Here is a 24,653-nt window from a genome sequence, read left to right as displayed (position 1 = left end):
AATGAGATACCCACTATTAAATATTTGTATAAGCAAATCTTAAGTCCCTTCCTTTTTTATCCACTCATTATTCTTCTAAGGCAAACAGTAACCTAGGTCAGGGAGGGCATAGATGTGGCACATGTGGTGTCCCTGACCTTCCAATGTGTGTGACAGGCATCAATAATTAATCACTGCACTGTGCTCTGTCCTGCTAAGCTTAAATGAGGCCCCAGAATCTTCAGTACAGTGTTCCAGGCTGCACACCAGTTAGGCCCCAGACCACTTTCTCTATAATTCATTTGGTTCCTCCCTCGAGAATGGGGCCATTCCAGTTTGGTGGACTATTGGGAGGCTCAGCAGGGGTCTATTTACATAAGGAACCAAGGAGTCTTCATGAAAATAACCTATTTTAAGAGAAGGGAGAAGGGAGAAGGGAGAAAGGAGTTACAGAGTGAGATTTAAGGATAATGGCCCACAGTGTGGGAGTGGGGATATGGATTCTGCTGCTCAGAATGACCTAGCCCCATTAGACTGATGTCTGAGCCCTTATTTATGGGGAGGGCTAATGAAAAAATTATAAAAGATCACCTTCACAATGATGGTTATAGTTGCTAATGGTCTGAGATAGCTGCTGCTTTGGGGCCAGCAACTGCCGCTTCAGTGGGAAGAGAGATAGTGCCTCTTTGGACACCTATGTCAGGTGTAGGGCCTGGGCAGATGTTGGGCATAAGCGGCTCCAGCAAAAGCCCCAGAGAGCACCAGCAGCAGCAGGGCCCTTGATGGTGCTCAGTGCGCCCTCTGTGGCTGCTGCACACCGTTGCTGATGACTGAAGACCTCGTCGGCTCAGCAAGGCAGAGCAGATGGAGCAGGCTGGTGTCAGGTGCCCTGAGGCCCCTATAAACATAGTGTGTCACCCATTGGGAACACTCGGAACTACATGGGAAGAAATATGAGATGCCACAGATTAGATAGGAGGAAGCCAGAGAAATATTTTAAAAATAGTATTCTTAGAGCTCCCCTCCAATCCAGTCCCTGGTGGCCTAGGAAACTACGGAGCTGGTGTATGATCCTGAGCCATCATGCATCTTATAAATATGTTTTCTGAGAAGTTTTTGTTTTTCATAAGCCTCTGGTATAGGCACTAGAAGCAGTAGCTGGATTTTATGCCTCGTGGTGTCTTAAGTCTCTAAAACAAGCTGGAATGACAGTAGGCTCTTGAAAAAGGCTGGTCAAAGGAACGAAAGATCAGTAGTCCTCGATCACTGATCTTTATTTGCATTTTTCTCCTCACTTCTCTCTCTTTTCCTTCCTCCAACATGTTTCTTGTGTCCTTAGTTTTCATCACCTCTATCTTTGTCTCCATTGTGAACTTTCTTTCTCATAGTTTCATGCTCCTGAGATCAGTCAATTTTCCATTAATTAATTAATTAATTAATCGAGTCAAGAACAGTTTATTGAGCTCCAGCTGTTCCTTTGTCCATTCACACGGGCACTTGACAAGATGTTTATTGAGCACCAGTGGTGTGTCTGAAATGATGCCAGGAACTAACCGATGGGGAAGCAGAAAGATCCAAACAAGATTTGTGCTCTCTGGGGTCCAACAATTTAAAAAACAAAACAGACAGAAACCAGATGCCACTGAGTTCTGCTGACCCATCGCTCGCACCCTAATCAGTTGCCCCACATTCAGATTGTGCAGGGCAGTCCACTGGCCATGTCGCTTTGCCTCTTGCCTACGTGCTAATTGGTCTAACATCACTGCTTTCATTGGCCACATAATTAATGTGGCATTTACAGAGGCAGTCAGGCCCTCTCTCCTCTTTAGCTCCCTTCACCCTGCTCCTCTCATTTTTCCAGTGGCCTTGTCTTCAGGCCCTTCTGCTCTTTTCTCAATTTGAATCCTCGGATCTCAGAATTAGAAGAGATCTTGGAGCACATCTTGGAGCACATCTGGTTTCAGCTTGCACCTTCCTGAAGCTGGTCCCTGGGTGCTGGCCCGCACTGCCGGCAACAGCCTGCCCTCTCCACATAATGGATCTCCTGTCCCAGCTCACTGTGGCAGATTCATATGTTGGGCTCAAGTTGACCCACTTTGTCTGGCAGAAGTTAGAGCTCGGAATAATCCTGATTCATCTTTTGAGCTGCAGCCTGTCAAATATTGGAATTATAGCTATTATGTTCCCTTTCAGGATTTTCTTCTTGAGAGTAAATATTTCTAGTTTCTCAACTTTTCCAAATTCAAATACGATCTCTCACAATCCTGAAGAGCTTTCTCTGGACAGACTCTAGTTACCCTACTAACCCCTCAAAATGTACCCTATCCCCCAAATTGACTACTTTAAAGAGGTCTGTCTAGCAATTGAGGCCAGCTGGGCCATTGCCTTGTATTAAGTGACCACTATAGTCCTACATGTGTACCCTAAGTTTGCATCAGTTACTGTTTGCACCCTATTGGCTCTTACTGAACTTACAGTCAACTAAAACTACCAAGTCTTCTCGACTTGGCTAGAATGAGATAGAGTTATATGTTAAGGTTAAAATAAACTAAGGATTACCTAGTAGTCCAATCACCAATTTTCCCAGAAAGGAAACTGAGGTCCGGAGAGGTCAAGTGACTCACAGCTTATATAAAGGGGGGCAGAGTAGGGACTCCTAATTCCTGATCTGTTAACTCTTTCTACTACATCAGGCTGCCTTTTGAATGGCTGCCATTTCAGAAAAGTAGAAAGCATCTTTGGTTTTCAAGTCAGTTTTTCTCATTCACTCTTTTGTGTTGTTGGGTTTTGGAACCCAGTGCTTGACCTTGGTTTTAGTTCTTTTGGATTTCATCTTATTCATTTTTCATTCAATCGGTCAAGATCATTTCCAGCCTTGATTTGGTGATGCATTGCTGTGGCAGGTCCTCCCACCTTGTGCTGGAACGTCCTCAAGCTCTGGATGCTTTTCGTTCTGCGCCTTCTGCCAGTTTGTTCCACTGGAAGCTTGGCAGAGAAGACACACTGTCTGAAGCCAGACTCACCATGAGCTTCCTTCTCCTCACTCTCACCAGCTTAACTGTTGCCTTCCACAGTGAGTCTCTCTCTTCCTACTTTGCCTCTCATCCTGCTTGTTAGGAGCCCCACAAATCCATTTCAGAGTCTACTTCCAGTGTGAAATTTAGGGGGAAATATTACAAGTAGCATTTCTTTCATTTTGTGAAATAGCCTTTCCTGAGAGTTCATATTTTGTAGTGAGAAAATTCCCTGGACCAGGCATCACTCAGACACGGGTTTCTATCACTTTAGGGACTTACATTATTTCTCTCTCCTCAGTTTTCTTGTCTGCATAATGGGAGAATTTGGAAACTCACAGCTAGTGAGCATCTGCTTGGTGATAGTAGCTACACTAGGGTCTTTATCATTTGCATTTCATTTTAGTTGTTCCCATAAGCCTACACAGCAGGCAATATTCCCATTTCAAAGAAGAGAAAACTGACGTCAGAGGAGTTAATTTGCCAGAGTGCATCCAGTTAGTCAGTGGCAGAATTTCTTCACCTCCTGCCCTCTCTTGTTCAGTAATTATAAATATCAAATAATTTAGCAATGAATGTAAAGCTGCTTTGAAAAGTGTAAAGCGCTCTGTAAACAAGAGAGTATTATGAAAATACTGAGGTTCCTCACTTGTTCTCTCTCTTTCTGCTCTCTGTCACCTCCCTAAAGTATAAGCAGCTGCCTTTGGTCCAGACCTATCAAAGAAATGTCATAAAACCATTTTTCAAAATGTCAAATGCCTATGTACTTTAGCCCAAAGTAATTAAGGCCTTTTATTCTCACCAAGTCACAATGCAGAACGCTGGGAGTTTCCAGAATGTGCCCCTTCTCCTCCAACCTGAACTAATGGAAATCAGGACTGAAGGCTGAGTCCATGAGAGCCCTTCGGTGCCACAGAGGCCTGGCCTGACTTTGGCCCATCTCCAGCAGTGACCACAGAGTGCTAAATAATAACAAGGTTGAATTATTTATCCAGGGGCCAATGACACATGATGGCATGGTCCACTTCTAGCCGAGTGCCAGGGTCCCAAGGTCTAAGGTGAATGAATGCCAGAGGCAGGTCTGTAATCCTGGTCTGTAGAAAATCACTCCCAGCCCCAGAATGATTCCACCTCCTACAAAGCAGGCACAGCAAGAAGGCAGTGCCTGGAGGGCAACTAACATTTCAGTGACATTACTGGGTGTTTATGCTGAGCCAGATATTTGTATATACATTTCCCCATTTCATCTCCACAGCAACACTTATTTTCTCCATTTTTCCTGATAAAAAATTGAGGCTCATGCTCCAGGTTACACAGTTGGCAAGGGGTAGAGTCAGAATGAATGCCTAGGTCTGACTTATTTCTAGGACACTATGTGGACTTTCTCTTAGAATTTCTCTTACCTGACAGTTTTAAAAGCCCAATCTAAGAAGTTCAGGTGGTGCCAAGAACAGTCTCGGGGAGCGATAGATTTTTAACGTGGTTTTTAAAGCCCTTTGTGATCTGGTCCCATTCTAGCTTCTTTTTATTGCAGACACAGTGATCAGAATCATCTGGAAGCTTTAAAATACAGATTCTTGTATTCCACCCCTGGTTTACTGTAATCTTAGTACTTGGAGCTAAGATCCAGGAATCTGTTTTTAAGCCTCCCAAGTGATATGATGGTCAGTTGGTTTGGAAACCATCATCTTACATAAACTTCCTCTTTATTCTTTTTCCAAATTACCACTTATACTCCTATTTCTATGTATTGGCTTCATGCTATGAATTTCCTTCAGATTAGCTTTTCTCTACTTCCAACCACCATTCTTTTAACCCAGCTCACACCCCATCTATAAAGACCTTGATCACCACAGCTTCCAGGAATGGACCCCTCACCTGTATTCCATGAACATCTTTGGCTCTCAACTGGCACATATGTGAGTTGGAATGTGAGTTTGGAAGCTATAACAGAGACCTAAAATAATAATTTTGCCTCATTTAACACCTAGAAATACATTTGTCCTCCCTGATAGTGCAAAAATAATCAGTCCAGTGGTGGCTCCAGGACATCAGGGACCCAGACTTCTGCTATCTTGTTGCTCACCTCTAGGACAGTGCCTTTGTTCATGTGGTCCAAGATGGCTCATCACCATGCCCACATTCCAGCCAGTAGGAAAAGGGAACATGAGGCGAAGGACAGCAATGACCCAGGAGATGCACAGAACAATTCAGATCACATTCCACAGTCTAGAACTTGATCACATGACCATGCTTAGCTACAATAAAGACTGAGAGATTAAGCTTTATCCTGTATGACTACATGCCCAGTTAAAATGGGGAGTTCTGTTAACTGTGGAGAACAGGTATTGGGGAACAACCTAACAGGTTTGTAATTTTCTGTTTATGTCTGTGTTTCCAGCTAGACCATAAGCTCTGTGAGAAGTGGGCCCCTGACTCATACCTGTTTGTAATCCATCTAGGTATCTGACATATGGAAGGTACCTGGTTGGCAAGATAGATTAGAGTGATTGACAAAGGTCTGGAATGTAGGTCAGATTTCTATTCTAGTCTTTATCCTCTGTAATTTAGGGAAAGTTTCTTAACTTCTCTGGTTTTCAGTATCACAGAATCATAAATTTTAGTTGGAAGGCACTTTAGATATTATCTAGTTCAACCGTCTCATTTTATAGATGAATAAATTGAAAAAACAGAAAGGGTAGTGACTAGTTCAGGACACAAAACTTCATAAATAGAAGAGCCAGAGCTCAAATCTCCTAGCAGCCAACTCAGCTCAACACTAAATTATCTCTCCATATCTGAAAAATGGGTATGAGGGACAGATGACCTCTAAGCTCCCAACTCAGAAACTATGATGCATATACATAGTCACATTTCTATCCCTCAATCAAATTAGATACAAAGGTATCATGGAACCACTGCATCCTGCTGAATCCTGCTATATGCTTCAGCAGCCTAGACAGTCATTAAAGAGGCAGAAAAGTTCAGAGGGTTGGTTCCAAGGTCATCTAAGAAGGAAATCTAGTTGGGGAAGCAAGGGAGAGAGACTTGGATGATCCTATTCTTTGGTCGCAAGCAGCAATATCCAATATTCTGAGAGGATGCTGCTCCAGGTGCCATGGAGCATCTGCCCTCAGGGAATTTGGATTCCAGGTCACACACAGTTAAATAGCAGTGGGAGAAGGTGTATGTAACATTAAACAGCAGAAATGTCATAAGGCAAACTGGCCATAATAATAATAACAGCTTCCATTTATTGCTCAATTGCAGTGTGTGCCCCACTCTGTGATAGGTATTTATTTTATAGGCTTGATCTCATTAAATTCTCACGACAAGCTTCTGGGATTACTGAAGGTCATGCAGCTGGTAAGTGGTGATTAATTGTCAGAGGAGTGGTGTGAAGACAATAAATTATGGAGCAGTTCAGGAGAGAAGCCTGTGGATAGAGTCGTCTGGGAAGGCTCTGGGGAGGAGGAGAGAGTTAAACTGGACCCTGACAATAGGTGAGATCTGTGGAAGGGGAGAAAAGGGGACAAGTGAGTGTGGGTGGCAAAAGCAGCATATGTACAGGGAGCACCAAGTAAAGAAATTCCCAGATAAGGTACGGGAGAAGTAAACACAAGGATAAACAACCAAACTGTGGAATTGTGAGGCTAGGGAGTAGTGGAAAAGAATGACATACCCACTGATCATTCTTGGAGAGGGGATAACAAGTCATGCTGGAGTCCCATAGCTCACATATAACCCATTGCAAAATGAAAGAAAGATAAGTGACTGAGAAACTCGAAAGGCAATTGGTGTCAAGTGGCTTATAAAAAAGTATTTATCTTTTTATCCAGGAATCTCCCCTCTAAAGAAAACTTCAGAGGCAGTATGAAAGCTGGAAACAACTAGATGTCTAACTATAGTGGAATTGTTGAATATATCATGATGCATGTATATGACTAAATATCATATTGCTTCTAGAAAACATACATTGAAGAATATGAAATGATACCACATAGTGTCCAATAAAGAAACAGAACGCAAAGCTGTTGTACAAATTTTTAACTTTGAATTATATATGTACATATAACAAAATTGTAAGTGTGTGTGTGTGTGTGTGTGTGTGTGTGTGTGTATGCGTGTGTATACATCCTCATACAGAAAAAAGACCAGAAGGAAAGACACCCATCATATTTACTGTGATTTTTATTGCAAAGTGGGAATAAGGGTGGTTTAGTTTTTTCTTTAGACTTTTCTATATATGCCAAGTTTTATTCAGTGAACATATACTTTTATAGTAATAAAAAATGTTTATTTAAAATCTTTTAAAATATAAAATCTCCATACTCTTCCATGAAAGACTATAATAAACATTTTACTTTGTTTTTAAAGATAATTCATTATCTCATCCTCGAGTATATAGACACTAATATTCCAACCAAATGATTGTTCGGTAATTACTGAATCCATAGATTTTTTTTGAAAGCTCATTTAAACTTGATATTCCTGGGTCCCCGTGTAAACCTCTCAGCTCCATGGCTCCCACTGGATCAGAAACACTAAAGTCTCCCATTAATGTTCTCTGTTGCCATTTAGATAAATCGCCTTCCCCAGAGCCATAAATCCTAAATGAACGACACCCTTATTTCAGGGGACAGGCACCAAAGCCCTTTTCAAACTCAATGATTTATGAATCTGTGGCTTTCAGAATGTCAGAGGTCCTTCATCAATACCCACAGGGCCTTCCCAGGTATAGGAATGCATCACATCAGATGGAAAGCCATTACTGTACTCAGGTCAATGGTTTTCACCTTTATTCTTCCTGCTTGGTTTGGTTTGGGGGTTTATTTTTTCCCTTTCATTGAAATAGTTGGGATATTAGCTGAGTAAGAGAGGCAGTGCATTAAATATGACTTGATCAGAATTCCAGCCTGCCTTTGCCCTCTCTGCTGTAGGGGCAACACGGAGGTTAATAACCGAGAGAGGTCCCTACGCACTTAACCACAGTGCAGCATCCCATCACCAAGTGACAATTAGGAACTCTCCGTGAATGTCAATGACGGGTGATCAGAGCTTCACCCAAACCAGGCAGACCTCTGCATTGCATTAGCTCAGCTCTCCATTCATCACTCAGCTGACAGCCTCCAGAGCTCCATGTGGATAGAGCACGTGGATCAGTCTTTCTGTTTTACCTAACGAAATGATCTATGCTACTAGGACTGAGTGGGAGAGGTGCAGGGGAGGGAACGAGAGAAATGAAACAGGCTTGTCTTTGGCATGCTTGGGCAACAGCTCAAAGTGTCTGTTTGAGACTTGAAAAGAAATACATCGCACAGTGATCTTGCTTGTCCCTGCTTGCAACTTTCTGGCTCTCAGACAAGAATGGTCCTACCTTAAATAGTTCTCTTTTTGCAGGCAGCATGACAAATTGGACCAAGCACATAGCCAGCTTTGTGATTTTGGACAAGTCACTCTGGACCTATGTTTTCTCATCCTTAGAATGAATAGGTTGGATGAGAACAGTGATTTTCAAATGGAGTTTCTCAAGGTCTTATGGTTCCATAGTGGTGCCTCAGAACCTACAAAGGCAGGCAGGTAGGGAAGTCAGTGAATGCCAGGCACAGCCGTTTCACATAAGCTTATTGAGTTTTATTTGTAAACTATTTTAAAATGTGCAGAGCATGGTCTTACATAATAATCTCATTTGATCTGCACAACTTTGTGAGGTAGTCAGGATATCGATTCCAGTTCTTATTGCTGCATAACAAACCACCCCGAAACTTGATGGCATAAGACAATCATTTTATTATGTTCATGGATTCCTTGGGTCAGGATTTCAGACAGGCACAGCAGGAAATGCTTTCTATGATCTATGATGTCTGATACCTCAGCTGGAAAGACTCAAAGGCTAGGGTTGACTCATTGGTCAAGGGCTAGATTCATCTGGATGTGTGTTCACTCACATGTCTGTCTGCTGGACACCTACACATGGCCTTTCTCTGTGGTCTTGTCACAGGGGTTAGTTTGGTCTTACTCACACAATAGCAGCTGAGTTCAAATAGCTGGTATTCCAAGAGCAAGGCAGATTGCATGGCTTTTTATAATCTTCACTCAGAAGTCACATAATGTTGCTTCTGCTGTACTCCATTGGTTGAAGCAGTCCCAAAGTTTTACTGATGATTTAGGAAGAGAATAAGATGGTACGAGGATCAATGTCACCTGTAAGAAGAGCTTGTGGAGTGGTAGACAGTGTTGTGGCCATGGTTGGAAAGTACAATCTGCCAAGCTCTCTTCCTTTGAAAGATGAAGAGACAGACAAAGAATTAAGACACATCTACTGAGGGCAGAGCTAGGATGTGATCCATTTTCTTCATATTTGAATTTCTTCTACTCTATCATGCTGCTTTTGGCTCTGGGCTTTATCTTTTTGAATTAGCTGGTCATTAATTTAATGAAAAGACTCATTCAAATATGAATCCTCATCTTGGTGTTGTGTGACCAGCCCAGGAAAACAACATCTTCTAGTGGATGGAACATTTTGGTCTCATCTGTTCTCAGAAAATTGGAATGTTATTGTGGTGATGGTTTTGCAATATATACAAATATTGAATCATTATATTGTACAACTGAAACTAATATAATGTTGCATGTCAATTACACCTCGATAAAAAAAGAAAAGAAAAGAAAATGGAAGTGAAAAATATATATATTTTATTAAAATTAAGGTGCAAGTCTAGCTTCCAGTCCAGCATCAGGAGTGTAATCAGTACTTAGAAAAACGTTTTGTTGTCTTTTTAAGGAGTCAACATTTAATGTTAAATCCTTTTTAATGTCAAGGCCACATAAACAATCTACTTTGATGCTTCAATTGTTTCTACTTGGAACTTATTTCTCTTCATCCATTCTCACAACACCTAAGTGCACTTACTTTCAATTTACCAATGAGAAAAATGAGAGACTGAGAGCCAAGGATATAGGAGAAGAGTTGGACTTTGGGGGAATTTGTGAAGTATAAAAATTTTCACAGATCCAGCAGCCATCAATTGGGAAGTGACAATGTCTGGTCCTATGTTGGACACAGAATCCAGAGACAAGTTAATAATGGTCCCTGCCATTGAGGACCTCACAACCTAGAGGAGAATGTATCTAACATAACCACTGCAAGAGAGAGCCTGACCAAAACGGCGATGGAACACGGAGAAAACAGTAACACGCACTGCCTGGGAGATTGGCAGGCTTCACAGGGGAGATAATATTTAACCTGCACTTTGAGGTAGAGGTTAGAGCTGTTCAGGCAGAGTTCATGGAGTAGAAAAAAGTCCATCATGAGGAATAAACATGGGAAGCACAGAGACATGAAAGTACATGCAAGCTAAACATCTGATCAGTGATGGAGGAAGGTGTAAAAGATGAAAGGAGGCTGGAGTAGTAAGTTGAGGTCACATTGTAAAGGAGTATCAGTAGCATACCTCCCTTCCTGTGAGCTTTACCTTCCTCATACTCCCACTTTACTCTCACTTCTGAGATCCTGTTCTCTGCCTTTCCATGATTAAATTCTATTCTAGAAAGTGTGATATCAGTCATTTGCAATGTAGTGTAAATGAGATTATCTATAGCCTATAAGCTATAGCCTATAAGTTCTTTTTTGGGGAGGTTTTTTAAATTAGAAATTTAATTTCAGCTTATAAAACAAAAGGCTGTCTCTCTTATTCGAAAGAATGTTCATTTGGCCAGTGAAACCTCAGCCACAGTCTTGAGTCTTGTGGGGAAACATCTATCACTCTTCACCAGACACAGAATCCTGGGCTCAACTAACCATTTGTCCAGTTCAATGTGCCTGTACCATCCTTGATCATTTTGAGCTCCCTCAGTCCCTGGATGAGAGCTTTAATTATCCCGAGAGCTGCTAACTACTTCTTCTAATAAAACACAGTACACCCCATAATGATCAGCTATAGAACTCTTATCCTTCATATACAGCAAGCCAAACTTCTAAGCATGGGGCAGAATGTAAATGTTAACAATCTCATAGCTCATTGCCTATAAAAACTCTTTTATGAGTGTCTAAGTAACAGGCGATTGTCCAGTGCCTGCAGCTAAAGTGATAATTCCACCTCCTACTAGCTGAATGAAATGAGTGCTGATTCTCTATATGAGAACATGTGGGTTATAGTGACATTCAGGGAAAGCCAGACTTCACCAACACATTGACACTGTTCATCCACAGTACTTCAAGGGAGGAATGAGAAAATTTCCTTGGGCACTTGGTTTCCTTTCCTTGTTGATTGATGTCAGGTACCATCTGACCTCCTGGCTCATCAGTGCCCCTCTTCCCCTACCACTTGTTGCTAATCTTGAAGTCTTTCTGACTTGGTGTTAGAAGGCAAATGATTAATCACGAAGCTCCATTCTTGCTGCTTTTTCTCAGATTACTCTTAACTTCTTCCCACCATCTCCCACATTCTGACTCCATAGATGGTCTCCTGACTTTTGTTTTACTTCTTGGACTCCCACAATGTGGTTAGCTTTTCTTCATGCTCTACTGTCCTCTGACTGTGATTCCCAAGGGCACGTTGTACCCTGCTATAATCAATGCTCTACCAGATCCCTCCCTGAGGAATTATCACCCCCAGAAGATTGACATCGAGTCAGCCATGCTGTGACTACTGCTTATGTTCCTCTGACATGTCCCTGGGTTAGGAAAGAGATTCTTGCCTAGTTCTCTTGTGTCCAAGCCTCTGCCTTGTGCTGCAGTCCTATCCACCAGGTTTATATCTTATCCTTTTGCTCCCACCTCTGCCCTGCCTGATTCCTTTCTAAATGCTCCATTTCGTTCCTTCGGGATGAGGGTCCCATCTTGCGCTCATTGTGAAAATTGTGCCTTCGGGGGCTGGAGTCTGGTGGAAGGAGAGCCCCAGTCCTTGGATCTCAAGACTCCCCTTGTCATGCTCAGCTAAGGACGAGCTATGGCTGCTCAAGACCCTGATCTTGACTCTAACCCCTTTCCTGTCCATCTCATCTCTGGTCACTGCACTTTGTCTTCCTTCGTGGACTGCCTGCTTCCATTTGTTGCTGGGTCTACCCAGAAACCTACCATATCTCATCGATTAAGCCAACTGCTATGACAGCCCCAAATCTCAGCAGCCTAACAGATAACAGGTTTATTTCTTACCCACATAGTTCAGGTGTCTGCCACATGGTGATTCAGAACCCACTCTTTTATCCAGTGCTCCCTCCACCTTCTGGAGTATTGGAATCTTTAACTGAACCTTAATTCCAAGGTCCCAGAAGATTAAGGAGGAGATAGAGCAAAAGATATCTCAGGAGATTTTAGGGCCTGGCCAAGGAGTGGAGTTCATTGCTTCTGCCCTCATCACTAGCTAGAACTAATACCTGGTGGCTAAATTGTGCAATCTTCCTGTGTGTCAGGGGGAAGTGGAATGGTTAGTGTACAAGTAGCATTGTCTCTGCTATAGAGTGAAGGCATTTGTTTTTTAAGGGTTATCTCCTCTCTCTTCCTCCCCATCCCCAGTTCATCATTCTGTCCAAAGCCTAGAAAGGACTGGACTCCTGAGAAGACATCTTAGAAGTGACAGAAGTTGTGGACCAGGTTTTTTTTCTTCCCACTACCTGAGCAGAAGATGGACCCCAGGGTGGGAAGCCCTCTGTAAAGAACCTCAGGCCCTACATAATCTCACAAACTGGGCTCTTTTTGACAAGTGTCAGCCTTTCATTTCTTCTAAGAAATATTCTCTTTTCCCTCCTGGGGACTTGTTTAGAGAAGAGATACTCAAGTGATAGGTGCTTCACAAATATCTAGATGGAGGGGGAAAATGGCATGAAGAATAATTTAGACAAAACAATGTAGATTGCTATGGAAACCATCTCTAGAACACACTGGGGAGAAAGAATCATTGTTAACATGTTTCATATTTTGCAGAGATATCCAATCACCACATTCAATTCCGGAAACTTCAGTCATGCTGCCTTCAAAATGGTAGGGTTGTTAGAGTCACAGAACACATGCTGGTTTTCAGGAGGCCCTTTTCTTACCCATCTAATAATCTTTAATGAAGATAATGCTTTAATTAAGGCAACTTACTGTTTCCCCATTGGTTAATTTGAAATCAGTGAAAGGTCAAGTTACCACTAACACAGAGAGTTAACAAAGATATTCCAGAAGTATTTTTATTCTGACAGCAGAGGCTTATAAGAATATGGGGAAAATATACGCAAGAAAATAGAAGGTTTATCTTTTGTATTGCATGCAAAGTGAAAGTGAAGCTGTCTTAAACTATGCAAAAGCAGTATTTCTCATATTTTTCTGCTTCGACACATGTACAAAATTCTATAGGTGTGGATAACTCGTGGTCAGTAATAATGATTTAATATGGCTGTTTAAACAGGACCTCTAGGGGTTGCTAATGAACAGTTTGCTTCAGATGCTACTAAAAAAAATGTCAGAAGAAGGGCAGTGGCTTTTTTTTTTTTTATAAGCGAGACCTCAGAGATGTAGGATGACCATGGTCTAGGTGCTGGGCCTCAATCCTGCAGGTACAGGGGGCTCTATCTCTGCTTGTTCCCCAGCTTTCTTGAAGAAAAGATGGATGTCTTCTCCATAGAAGACAAAGCCATTGTCTTACCTTTTGATCCCAGGAAACAGTTAAATGACAAGTCATACTCCATGCATCTGAGACTTCTGGAGAATATGTTTGTGTTATCTTCTCTCCTTTCCTTGTCCCTAGTTTTCCCAATACATGATATATGCAGGCTCAGGGAGAAAAAAGCCAATTTGCTTGCCTGAAATAGATGCCCAGCTTTGATAAAATTATAGGATTTCTTCCTTATCTTCTTTCATTTCCTCCTACAAATATTTGCTGAGCATGTACTGTGTACAGCGGGTCCTCAAATAATGTTGTTTTGTTCAACATCGTTTTGTTATAACATTGATGAGAAAAAAATCAATTTCTGCCTGGAGCTACTGTGTGTAGTTTGCACATTCTCCCCATGCCTGCGTGGGTTTTGTCCGGGGACTCGTTTCCTTACACACCCCAAAGATGTGCACAGGAGGTGAACTGGCATGTCTACATTGTCCCCATCTGAGTGAGTGTGGGTGTGGATGTGAATGGCCCTGTGATGAAAGGGTGTCCTGTCCAGGGTGGGTGCTCGCCTTGTGCTCTGAGGTGCCAGGATAGGTTCCAGCTACCAGCAACCCTGACATGGAATAAGTGGGTTGGAAAATAATTCTCTTGTCTTCATTAATCTTTCTTAAATGTATATATAGCTCACATTTACTTCAGTGTTTACTATTATAAGTGTTTTGGGTCTTTATTTAGAAGTTTGGCGAAATATGCTATAGGAACTTAATTCTTGTTAATATCAATTAGCCTATGGGAAAATTGGTTTCATTACACATCATTTTTCTTAAAGTCATTTTCCAAGAACCTATCCACATTAAGTGAGGATTTAGTGTCTCTGGCAAGGGGGAATAGATTGGATTAGCTCAAATGAGGTTCTTCTCTGGGGCAAGGATATTGCTGAACTAAAAAGCAGGGTTCTATTAGAAGGAAGAAGGGGGTGGGGTTCTTGCCGTTGGCTAGGTAACCAAGAGTTACTGCCAAGGTGCCTTTTCATCAGCTTATCTGCTAGCGATTGAGAACTTACTACATGCAAGAAACTGTATATTTCTGATTCTTATCTAGTCCATATGGCTTTTTTTATTTAATGGCAGGAACCATGGTTTATACTTCAAATCTTCACAAAACCTTGTACTTAGTAGCCATTCAGTAAGTATTTGTTAATTTTTTTTTTTTCAATTTAATGGCAAAGGATTGAGAAAATGGTATAGAATTCATTTTTTTCTGGAATTGTGTGATTCCAAGACTTAATTTTTGCCCTCACTGCTAAAGGAAATGGAAAATCATCACATTTGTGTTACGGTCATTTAAATTCTGGAGATGTAAATGAATCTCAATATATCTTCTTGCTGTTAAGTTATATCCTGGCCAACTTGTAAGTTATTGGACTCTTTGTGTATGTGGCCCATCTATATGACTTTTACATATATAAAATGAATTTAGACAGGCAACATATGTAGCTTGGCTAACCGATCTCCTTTTTATGTGGCTTTTCCTCTTTTTTTTTTTTTTTATTTAATAGGGAAATTGCTCTCCCACTGAATCTTAATTCGCTATGTTAAGACTTCAGAAATATAGTTTTATATTCAGAAAGAATTTCAATCTTCTTACTGTCAAACACTCTGCTCTCACATGGGCACTTAATATTGTCAGGATGTCAATTTAATTTTGATAGGGCCCCCACAGATGGAATTTTCAACTTTTTATGCTAGGTTAATATAGATTGATAAGAGGATATTTGAGGGTTTTCCTTTCTGTTTTCATGGAAACATATACTTTCCCATACGATTGGATGACAGTAATATGTTTGTGAGGTACTCTAAGCTTTTGAGAGTGGTAAGTTTCTGTACTGCTCCAGGCCTACTATTAACTGCTTCTAAATGGCTCCAAGGTTGTTGTTATTTCCAAGTGCTGTGATGCTCTTAATAGTCTGAAGGCACTGGAATCTTTGCTCCCACCAAGAAATGTTTTTTTTTGTTTTTTTGTTGTTGTTTTTTTTCCCACCTTCTTTGGTACAGTACCACTTGACCTTCAGATGTAGCAAGTTATGGAGACAAATTCCTTGTCCTTTGCTCTTTAGGTAGTTTTAGTGCCTGAATATTGCTAAGATGTGAGTTTTTAGATTTTTGTCCAGGAGTAGGAGTAGACTGAACTAATCTCAAGACTCTTGTATTAGCTAGCTATGGCTGCATAACAGGATGTTAAAATGAAGTGGTTTAAAACAATAGACATATTTTATCTCACAGTGTCTGGGTGGATTCTGGGAGAGGCTTAGCTCGGTGGTTCTGGTTGAAGGACTCTCATGAGGTTATATAAAGGAGTTGGCCTGGAGCTACAAGCATCCGAAGGTTAAATAGGGTTAGACTGGGCTTTCCAAGGTGGCTCATTCACACAGCTATTGGCTGTAGGCCTAAGTTTCTTGCCATGTGCGCCTCTGCTTAAATGTCCATGTAACAACAGCTGGCTTTCTGCAGAGTAAGTGATCAAAGAGAGAGTGATCAAGGAAGAGGCTGCAGTGCCTCTTACAACCAAGTCTCAGAAGTCATACACTGGCACGTCTGCCATATTCTCTTTGTTAGAAATTAGTCACTAGCCTAGCCCATACTCAGGGTGAGGGTAATTAAACTCTACCTCTTGAAAGAAAGTATATCAAAGAATTTATGGACATAATTTAAACCACTACAACTCTCTTGATGTCACCCCTATGTTACTGGGTATTTGCAAAAAAAAAAAAAAAAACACCCCAAATCAGAGGTTTGTGTTCAGCAAATGGACAGGTGAACACTGCTCCCTCAGTCTTGGGGTGATTCATACAGAATTTCAGCCTTCCAACCTAACCAAATAGGTGCTCCCCCCAAACTCTAAAAGGATGGAGTGGAGGTTGGGTCTGAGAAAGCCAGATTTCTTTCAGCTCTTCAAATAATATTGTCTTCTGTGCCCCCTGTGAATATGCAGTGGTCAGGAGGGAGCTCTTCCCAGGGCATGTGCAGAGAGCAGGACAGCAGTAAAGATGTGTGTTGAACAGGGATAGGTGCGTTTGGTTGTATTCACCTGGACTAATTGGTCAGACATAGACAGTAGACGGTAAGACCAGAGTAAGAAGTTAGCTGTTTCTGTTCTGCTGCTGGTTGGCAAAGACCAGCCACAGATGGTGAGAGTGAGGCTATGAGAAGAATCCAGTCTTGGGATCAAGCAAGTGCCAAAGCCTCCCGCTGAAATCATCCACAGCACCCCTGAGAGATATGCAGGATCTGTGGGCAAAATTCCAGGCTTGGATCTTGAAAATAGAAACCATGGTAGTTCTGGCTCTTAGCACACAATGCAAGGAAGGGAGCACTTGGTACCAGGTGGAGAGGTTGTGAGAACAGAGTGTGACTGTCAGGCCACAGAGTGAAGCATCGTGCCATAAAGACAGATGGTGAGAGGGGTGCTCCCATCTGTGGTGGCTTACTGCCTTTTCAGTGCTCATCCTGCCTGTGTACCCTTCACATAGGGCCTCTTCTAGAGCTTCTACTTCCAAAGCATTTTATTTTATTTTATTATTTTTTCAAAGCATTTTAATTTAGAAGTCAAATGTTAGTGTTCCAAGCTTTAGTCCAGATTAAGAGCACTTCATAACTTTTCCTTTTTCTTACATTTAAAGACACCTGGGTTTCTGACACACTAATAAGGGAATCATAGAATTGAAAAATTTATGAAAGCAGGCATTGGAGAGAGTAGAGTGAAGAATAAAGTTTCTTTCCAGTACATTCCTGCCATTAAGATACCAGTGCAAGAGCAGAGGGGATGGGAAACATAGAAAACACACAGATTTATACTTCAAGAAACAGATCTACTACATATGTCATTACTCTACTAAAGAAATTCTGAGGCTCTTCTGCTAACACCTATAGCAGCAGGAGGGAGGAAACTACCTGTAAGGGGACCTTCTCCAGCTGCACTCCTACATACTGAGCAGGAGCCCACCAAGCCAAAGGAATGTGCCAGCCTGGAGCTGATTTTACCCCTTAAAACCTCCAGGTACCCAGAAGCCAGAATTCCCTTTCTAATCCTGAACCTGTATCCAGGGCCTATGTGTATGTCTCCTCTAGATCCTGAGATATTACTTCTGGGCTGGTGGAGTAGCCAAGAAATGACAGTTTTGTAGAGGGAAAAGTGGGAATAAAGACTGGACATGTAGGCTCAAGTGCCCAGTACATTGCAGTATGGGGCCGAACTGTCTGTAGGAAGCAAAGGAGGGAAGATTGCTCTGTGTGGGGACCAGCTCTCCCTGTTCCAGCAGGGAATTCTGAGAAGTCCCAGAATTCTAAGTGCAAACCTGGTCTTCCAATTTTTTAATTTCACAGATTGTTGGCTTGTTTTATAACTTTTACATATTTAGACATTTGATATGTGGGCCTCCAAGTGTAGCCTTTTTGTGAGCCCTACAACTGTTATGGTTGGTTATGGTTCCCCATTTGATACAGAAGCAAGCCGATGCAGCTTGTCTTGGTTTTTAAGGCCTTTTACTATTGGCTCTTCTGCAGTAATCTCCCATACACCAAAATGACCTAACATAGCCAGGCACTGCCCACATCATTTTCTTAGTGCTCAGGTTCACCCTATTTTTCTCCGAAAGGCCCCTGTTTCTGCCCTGCTTTTGGATGGGCCACACTACTGTTTTAAGACCCAGCCCCAAGTCATGCCTCTTTACCTTGGACTGTTCTAATAGCTCTTGTCTGAGTCACTTATTGGCACTCAAAGTGTACAACCACGTATAGTCATGTTTCTTATTACATACAAGATGCGGTTATAAGATAGGGAGACATCAATATGCAACCATTTTCAAACCAGGAAAGTTGACAAAAGAAAAAATAAAAAAAGAAAAGAAATTCCAGGAGAGTAGTGAGAGAATCAGAAGAATGTGGTTAGGGAGGTACCAATGGAGGACATTGGTCAGCATTGTCAAAAGCCAGATTGGTCATTGGGAAAGATGCCTCCCAATAGACCATTTGTCTATTAGGAAAGAGGTCTTTTGTGACCATTGAGGGAAAAACAGATTGTGTGGGCAAAAGCAACATTATAATGAGAAAAATAGAGATTGAAAAGTAGAGACATTAGATTCACTTTAATGTTTCTCAAGAAGTATGATTCTGAGAAGAATGGAGATAGAATAGCTTGAGAGGGTAGAAGAGGTAGGGTGGTTTTGTTCTGTTCAAAAGATGGGGAGTTTGAGTGTGTTTGTGGGAGAAAAGAACTAAATTAGATGGGGGAAATTGATAATGGGGAAAGAAAAGATAGTTAATTAAACAAAATCTGGAAATGGCTGAGATCCAGAGCACAAGTGCAGAGGTTAACCTTGATGAGGAGAAAGGGCACTTCTTGCTGTTGTAGGTAAGGAAATGAGGAGGAGATGAATGAAGGCTACAGGATAGGCATAATAATGAAGAAACTGGATGTAAGGGTGAAGAGAGTGGCTGTCATTGTAGAGGTTAGGCTGGGAGAACCTGAATTTTCTGGGGCAGGTCCAGATTTTATATATTTAAATTTCACATTCTTAATTCACTACTTTCACATTTATTCAATGTTCTGTGTGTGACAGACACTGAGGTCAACAGAAATACAGCTTTTCATGTAATTTTGGAATTAGCTATATTGGTGACTCAAGTGAGATTTACTTTTTACTTTTCTAGAAGGCTTTAAATAGAAATAAATGCGCGAATCAGAAGAAAGTCCTTTGTCAGACCAGCTGTCTCTAGTTGGGGTTTGGAAAACACAGGCATCTCAACAATGGCACCCCGTTTTAGGTGGAGAGGGAGGAGAGGCTGAGATGGAGGAAAGGTAGTTTAGACTCGGGTAACCGAGGAGGGTTGCGCCTTCAATCAGGAAGATGTGAACCTTTGCACACTTCAGGCCACGCTGTAACCAAGGGTAACAGCGCCTCTGCCTACACACTTGTGAAGACCAGCTTCTTCCCTAAACAAGGTGTTATCTATGAAGGTTAGGCAGGTCCAGACACAAGCCAAGCCTCGCTATCCAAGTTACCTTTCCGCAAATATCCACTTCCTTTGACTATTTAAGGGTATTGCTACCTTTTCCCCCAGTTTATTGATGAGGGGCCGGGGAGAGCAAGAGGCGGTGGGCGGGGCGAATCACCTTTCCTATTTTATAATTGGTCATAATAGCCTCAGAGTCCCGCCTTCTGCTCCTTCGCCAACAGGTTCTTAAGGCTGTCACTCGAGCTGCCGCTCCCGCCTCTCACCGTGGCCCCGCCCCTCACTGTGGCTGGGATCTCGCGGGAAGAGCAGCGGACTCGGCTGTGGCTGAGTCTCCTGGCTGCGCGCGGAGCGGGAGGGCTCTCCTCACACAAGCGCTTCCTCGCGGAGAGGTTGGAGCTGCTGCAGCCGCAGGCCTGGGCCGCTCCTTCTCTGTCGCCTCTTTCTCTTCCTTAGGGCTCCCCAGTCCGCTCGCCCTCCGACGCTGTCCAGGTAAGGAAGCCTGGAGCGCGTCTCCGCTGAGGAGTAGTCGGGGAGCGGGGACACTGAGCAGCCGGGGCAGGCGTGCTCCAGACGGGGGCGGCTCCGGGGGCGGCTCCCGGGGCAGCGCGGCGCTGCCTGGTGGGCGCAAGGCTTGGCGGGGTTCGGGAGTGCGAGGAGCGAGGAGGCGGTGTGGTGGGATCCTGTGTGTGCGCCCAAGGGCGGTGTAGCGGGTGCCTAGGCTCTTCCGGGTGTGCAGGCGGTTTATTGGGGGTCCCAGGGCAGTTCTGGCTTGGGATGTGGGTAGGTGGTGGCGTAGAGGGTGCCGAGTCTTCGGGGTCCAGGGAGATTTTTCGGGGTTCTGAGGTTCCTTGACGTAGTGTAGCGGGGTTCCGGGACAAGGGGTCCCTTTATCCGGGTCTTCGGCTTTTTAGGGGCAGAAGATTCAGTTTAGCAAGGTCCTAGGTCTCTGAAGGGGCAGATTATTGGGGTCCGGTGGAGGGGCTTTGAGCGGGAGTGGGCGTATGTTTCGCATTTCTGGAATGAAGAAGCAGTATATTAGGGTTACGGGGACAAGGGTCTGTGTATCGGGGTCTCCAGAATAGAGGCGATGTATCTGCGTCCCGCAGGTGCTGGGCCGGGCGCCTTGGTGGGCTGCTTGGGGCGGAAGGGTTTACCGCGGAGACCAGCGTCTTTACTGGGATTTTTGCTTTGCCCAGAGGGGGGCGGTAACTTGGCATGGTCTCCAATCTTTTCCGGGGCGACAGAGCGCGTTAGTGGGTCCCCGGGTGGTCTTGAACCGAGGGCGCGGCTCAGCGGGCGCTGGGTTGGCTGCGAGCGGGAGGGGCTCTAGTGGCATCCTGAGTCGGCCCAGGGGACAGTCTGTGACTGGTCAGCATCCTGGAACAGGTCTTTTCCGTCTAGGTGAGATACTTAGTTGGAGAGTTGATCCGTGTTGTTGCCTAGTTGAAAAAAAAAATTGTGGGTTTGTTCTGCGGTTTTCTTTTCTCTGCCCCAGGATCCCTGTGAGGGCGTGCTGGTCTCTCCACTCTGGGAGCAAGAGTGGCAGCACCTTAGATGGAGATGTAGACTGGGGTTTTTAGGAGGCGAATGTCCCCAGGTTGAGCGTGGACGCCGCTGAAGACTGCGTGGTTTTGGCTTCCCTCTCCTTGGTGATCTGCTTTGGTGATACTGCATTATTAGATACGTATTAAAGCCTTGCCTGAACGTTAGGCAGAGTCAAGTAATGCCGAGAAGTGTGTTCTGCTTCACTTTGTGCTTTGAAAAGCTGTTGTGGAGAAGGTTAACTTCAAGTTTAGCCTCTAACGTACATACTGGAATTTGAAGTCCCAAAGCTAGAACTCTGCAACAGCGTCGTTTGAGACCTGTAAGGGTGACTTACAGAGCTTTTTTAGAGAATCTTGCTTAACAGTTTTATTGTAAAGGTACAGTTAGTCATGAAATTTGCACAGAGTTTTTGACAACTAGCCCAGACTTAGATGGAATTCAAATAAAATGACCTGTATATATGTGTATGTGCTTTTAAAAAAAAAATCTATAGGTCAGAAAGTGCACATTTGCCTGACAATTCTGGTTAGATGGCTCCTGGATCAAATTTGTGGTGACAGAAGGAAATATCTAACTATGGGAGGTGAACACACAGAGTAAAAATATATATATATATATGCCTTACTGTTAAAGTGTGCAGCTGAAACTTACTGGATTTCATTAACCAATGTCACCATAAAAATAAAATAAAATAAAATAAATTAGAATTGCAAAAAAAAAAAAAAGATAACTACTTGATCCTAGAGGCTTGTAAATGAAATTTCATGTGACAGGCAGTGGAGCCCATCCATACTCATAATAATTCTGTAATTTTAGGTAAACAAACAAATTTAAGTATGCCAAAGCAAAGAATTTTGCCTGCTTTAGTCTTTTTCTTTTGATCTTAGAATCAGAAAGATTAGGGATAATGTGCTTAATCCTTGAATCTTGCAATAATCTTAAAAAACAATGGAATCCCACATAGCAATATTTAACTCTTTGGAGAGTTTAAGTTTTTTGTTTGTTGTTGTTATAATTCAACCCAAAATACCCGATTGACTTTTATAGTTATCAAAACTGATCAGTTGAGCAGATATTTGTTTGGAACTACAGCACTCCCCTAACTAAAAAAAACAAACAAACCCAAAATGTACTTTTGAAAGACAAGTGATAAGTCGATTTTAATAACTTTTTTTTTTAAAGCAGCTTTTCTGATTTCTAAATAAACATATTGATCAGTCGAAAGATATTTGATTATCTGCTAGGTGTCAAGTACTGGAAGTACAACAATTCCAGCTCTCATGTAACCTACATGGAGAGAGAGAAAGACAACAAATAAATAAATACATAAGATAATTGAAATTCTGGTAAGGAAGAAATAAACACCTTACTGGAGGTTTAGCTCACTTTTTTTTATAACCCCTGAATGATAATATAATTTTTGTCTTTTGTGATAACCGGAAACCAAGCAAGATTATGATCTACCTTCTGAATTATTAAAGAAAGATTAAATTATGATCAGTAGAGTCTGGTTGTTAAATATATGTTGACTCTTTGAGGATTAGCACCTATTGTTATGTAAGCATATAAAAGTCTGCGAGGTCATTCATCAAACTTACCAGTGTTTGGGGGATTCTTCAAGAGAACGTTGCAGAGGCATGGAGGACAGCTATTAATTTTATGCTTTTATATTATTGGAATCTATTACAATGAGCAGACATTACTTAAGTGTAAATTAGAGAACTCGAAAAATTAAAACATTTTGGTCACTATGCAAATTTGTGAAATGTACAATATTTATCAAGTCTTTTGTCAGTGTTGCCCCTTCTGCTTGTGTGTACTAGTGAAGGACAACAATATATTTCAAGGTTCTAAAAATTATAGGGGTGGGGGAGCGCACAACAAAATAAGAAAAAGACTGAGACCTATGTAAAATATTAAAACCTGTTAAAGATGTTGGAAATTTAATTTTATAATTTAATCTTAGGCCTTTCTTTTTTCAAATTTAATTGTTTCCTGAATTTTAGAAAGGAAATTTTTAGATTCCCTACAGACTAATTGGGCGTGTGTTCTGGCAGAGAAGGTGTTATTATTGCACAGACTTCAGGAAGAGATTTCTTTTTGTCAAACATACACATATCTGATAGATATGTTTTTCTTGTAAGGCATATGAAACATAAAAATAGTTTATATAGTTCATTATTACACTGCTGAAAATGACAATAGTGGAGTGTCTTTTGGATTATTAGTTGAAATTCTAGAATCATAAATATATACTAAAGCAGTTTCTAGAAAAGATAACATAAGACATGAATTCCAGTCTTCACTGTGCAACTAATCGTATGATCTTAGGTAATTCCTTAGTCTCTCAGGGCCTCAGTTTCCATATATATAAAATTAAAGCAAGAAAAGTTCCTGTCAATAATCAATATAAACTCCCAATTCCGAGGATTCTATTGCATTGGTTTTTATGTTACAGATCTGCAGAATTATATGTACAAAAAGGGATAGATGTCATAAGAGTAGCTAGTTCTCAGGATATAGTTAATTCGATGTAAATTTTATGTATCATATTATGTCATATAATTTTAGAAGCCTCTTTTTAAAATACATAGGAAATACTTAATTCCAGAATAGATATTCATGAAGATAAATTATTTCCTTTTGATAATTTAGCTTTATCTGTTAAACATTTTTTTTTTTTTTAATTTCGGATCCCTGGTTCTATAGTAGAATATCTGCATGACCTTATTTAACTTTGAATGTAGAATGAGGTCTCTAGTGTTTGACCCCCTTTAATTTATCCTTTCCACTACTGCCAAGGCGATTTTTCTAAGATACAAATCTGTTCAATGCTTTCTTAAAACCCATACTTCTTTTTTGCCTACAGCATTTAATTCTAACGATGGCTACAAGCCCTTAATCATCTGGCTCATCTTTTGCCTTTCTCCCACTGTAAACCTCAAGCTCTAACTGTAGAAATAAAATCAGTTCACTGAAAATGCCATACTGTTTCCTGATTTGGAGCCTTTTCATATACTCTCCCCACTGCTGAGAATGTTTTTCCTTTTCCTGTCTTGCTGACAAAGATGACTGATTTTTCAAGCTACAACTTAAGCACTATCAGCGTTTTTAAGTCTGGTCCTTTTTCTTTCTACCCCACTGGATTATTTACTTTCTGTGTCTTGTTCATGCATTCTCTTATGTTCCTTAGTATGCTGTAATTATTTATGTCTGTCTCCTGGACTCAAAGACAGGGTTATATTTGTCTTATTACTTTTTGAATCTCTATTGCTTATTTTTCATTGTTGGTTTTCTTATGTTTGAACTCTCCATGCCAAGATTAATGTCTTCATAATACCCGAGATGAGTTAAGCCCAAATTTCAGTCTCATCCTACTTTCCTAAAATTTTGGCCTTTTTAAACTGTCTTATTTTCTTGTACCAATGACCTCAAACCGACATGAGATCTGTAGTCCTTATCCTCATATTTAAGGCATTAGACTCACCACAATATAGGAATTAAGGGTTACTCTG

The 24,653-nt window shown here is 41.7% G+C and overlaps 1 protein-coding gene across 2 annotated transcripts in view; it reads left to right on the top strand.

Moving 5' to 3' along the window:
- The first annotated feature begins 19,877 nt into the window (after positions 1-19,877).
- GLCE (glucuronic acid epimerase) overlaps positions 19,878-24,653 on the top strand; it is a 91,600-nt gene continuing 86,824 nt past the window's right edge. For both annotated transcript variants that reach the window (XM_011385807.2, XM_011385795.2), the window contains exon 1: positions 19,878-20,082. The gene's annotated coding sequence lies outside the window, so the exon portion shown is untranslated. The remainder of the gene's footprint in view (positions 20,083-24,653) is intronic.

Source organism: Pteropus vampyrus, unplaced genomic scaffold (assembly GCF_000151845.1).
Source record: "Pteropus vampyrus isolate Shadow unplaced genomic scaffold, Pvam_2.0 Scaffold15, whole genome shotgun sequence".
Classification (NCBI taxonomy): domain Eukaryota; kingdom Metazoa; phylum Chordata; class Mammalia; order Chiroptera; family Pteropodidae; genus Pteropus; species Pteropus vampyrus.
The sequence above is the reverse complement of the archived record's forward strand: the minus strand, read 5'-3'. Positions and strand labels throughout refer to the sequence as shown.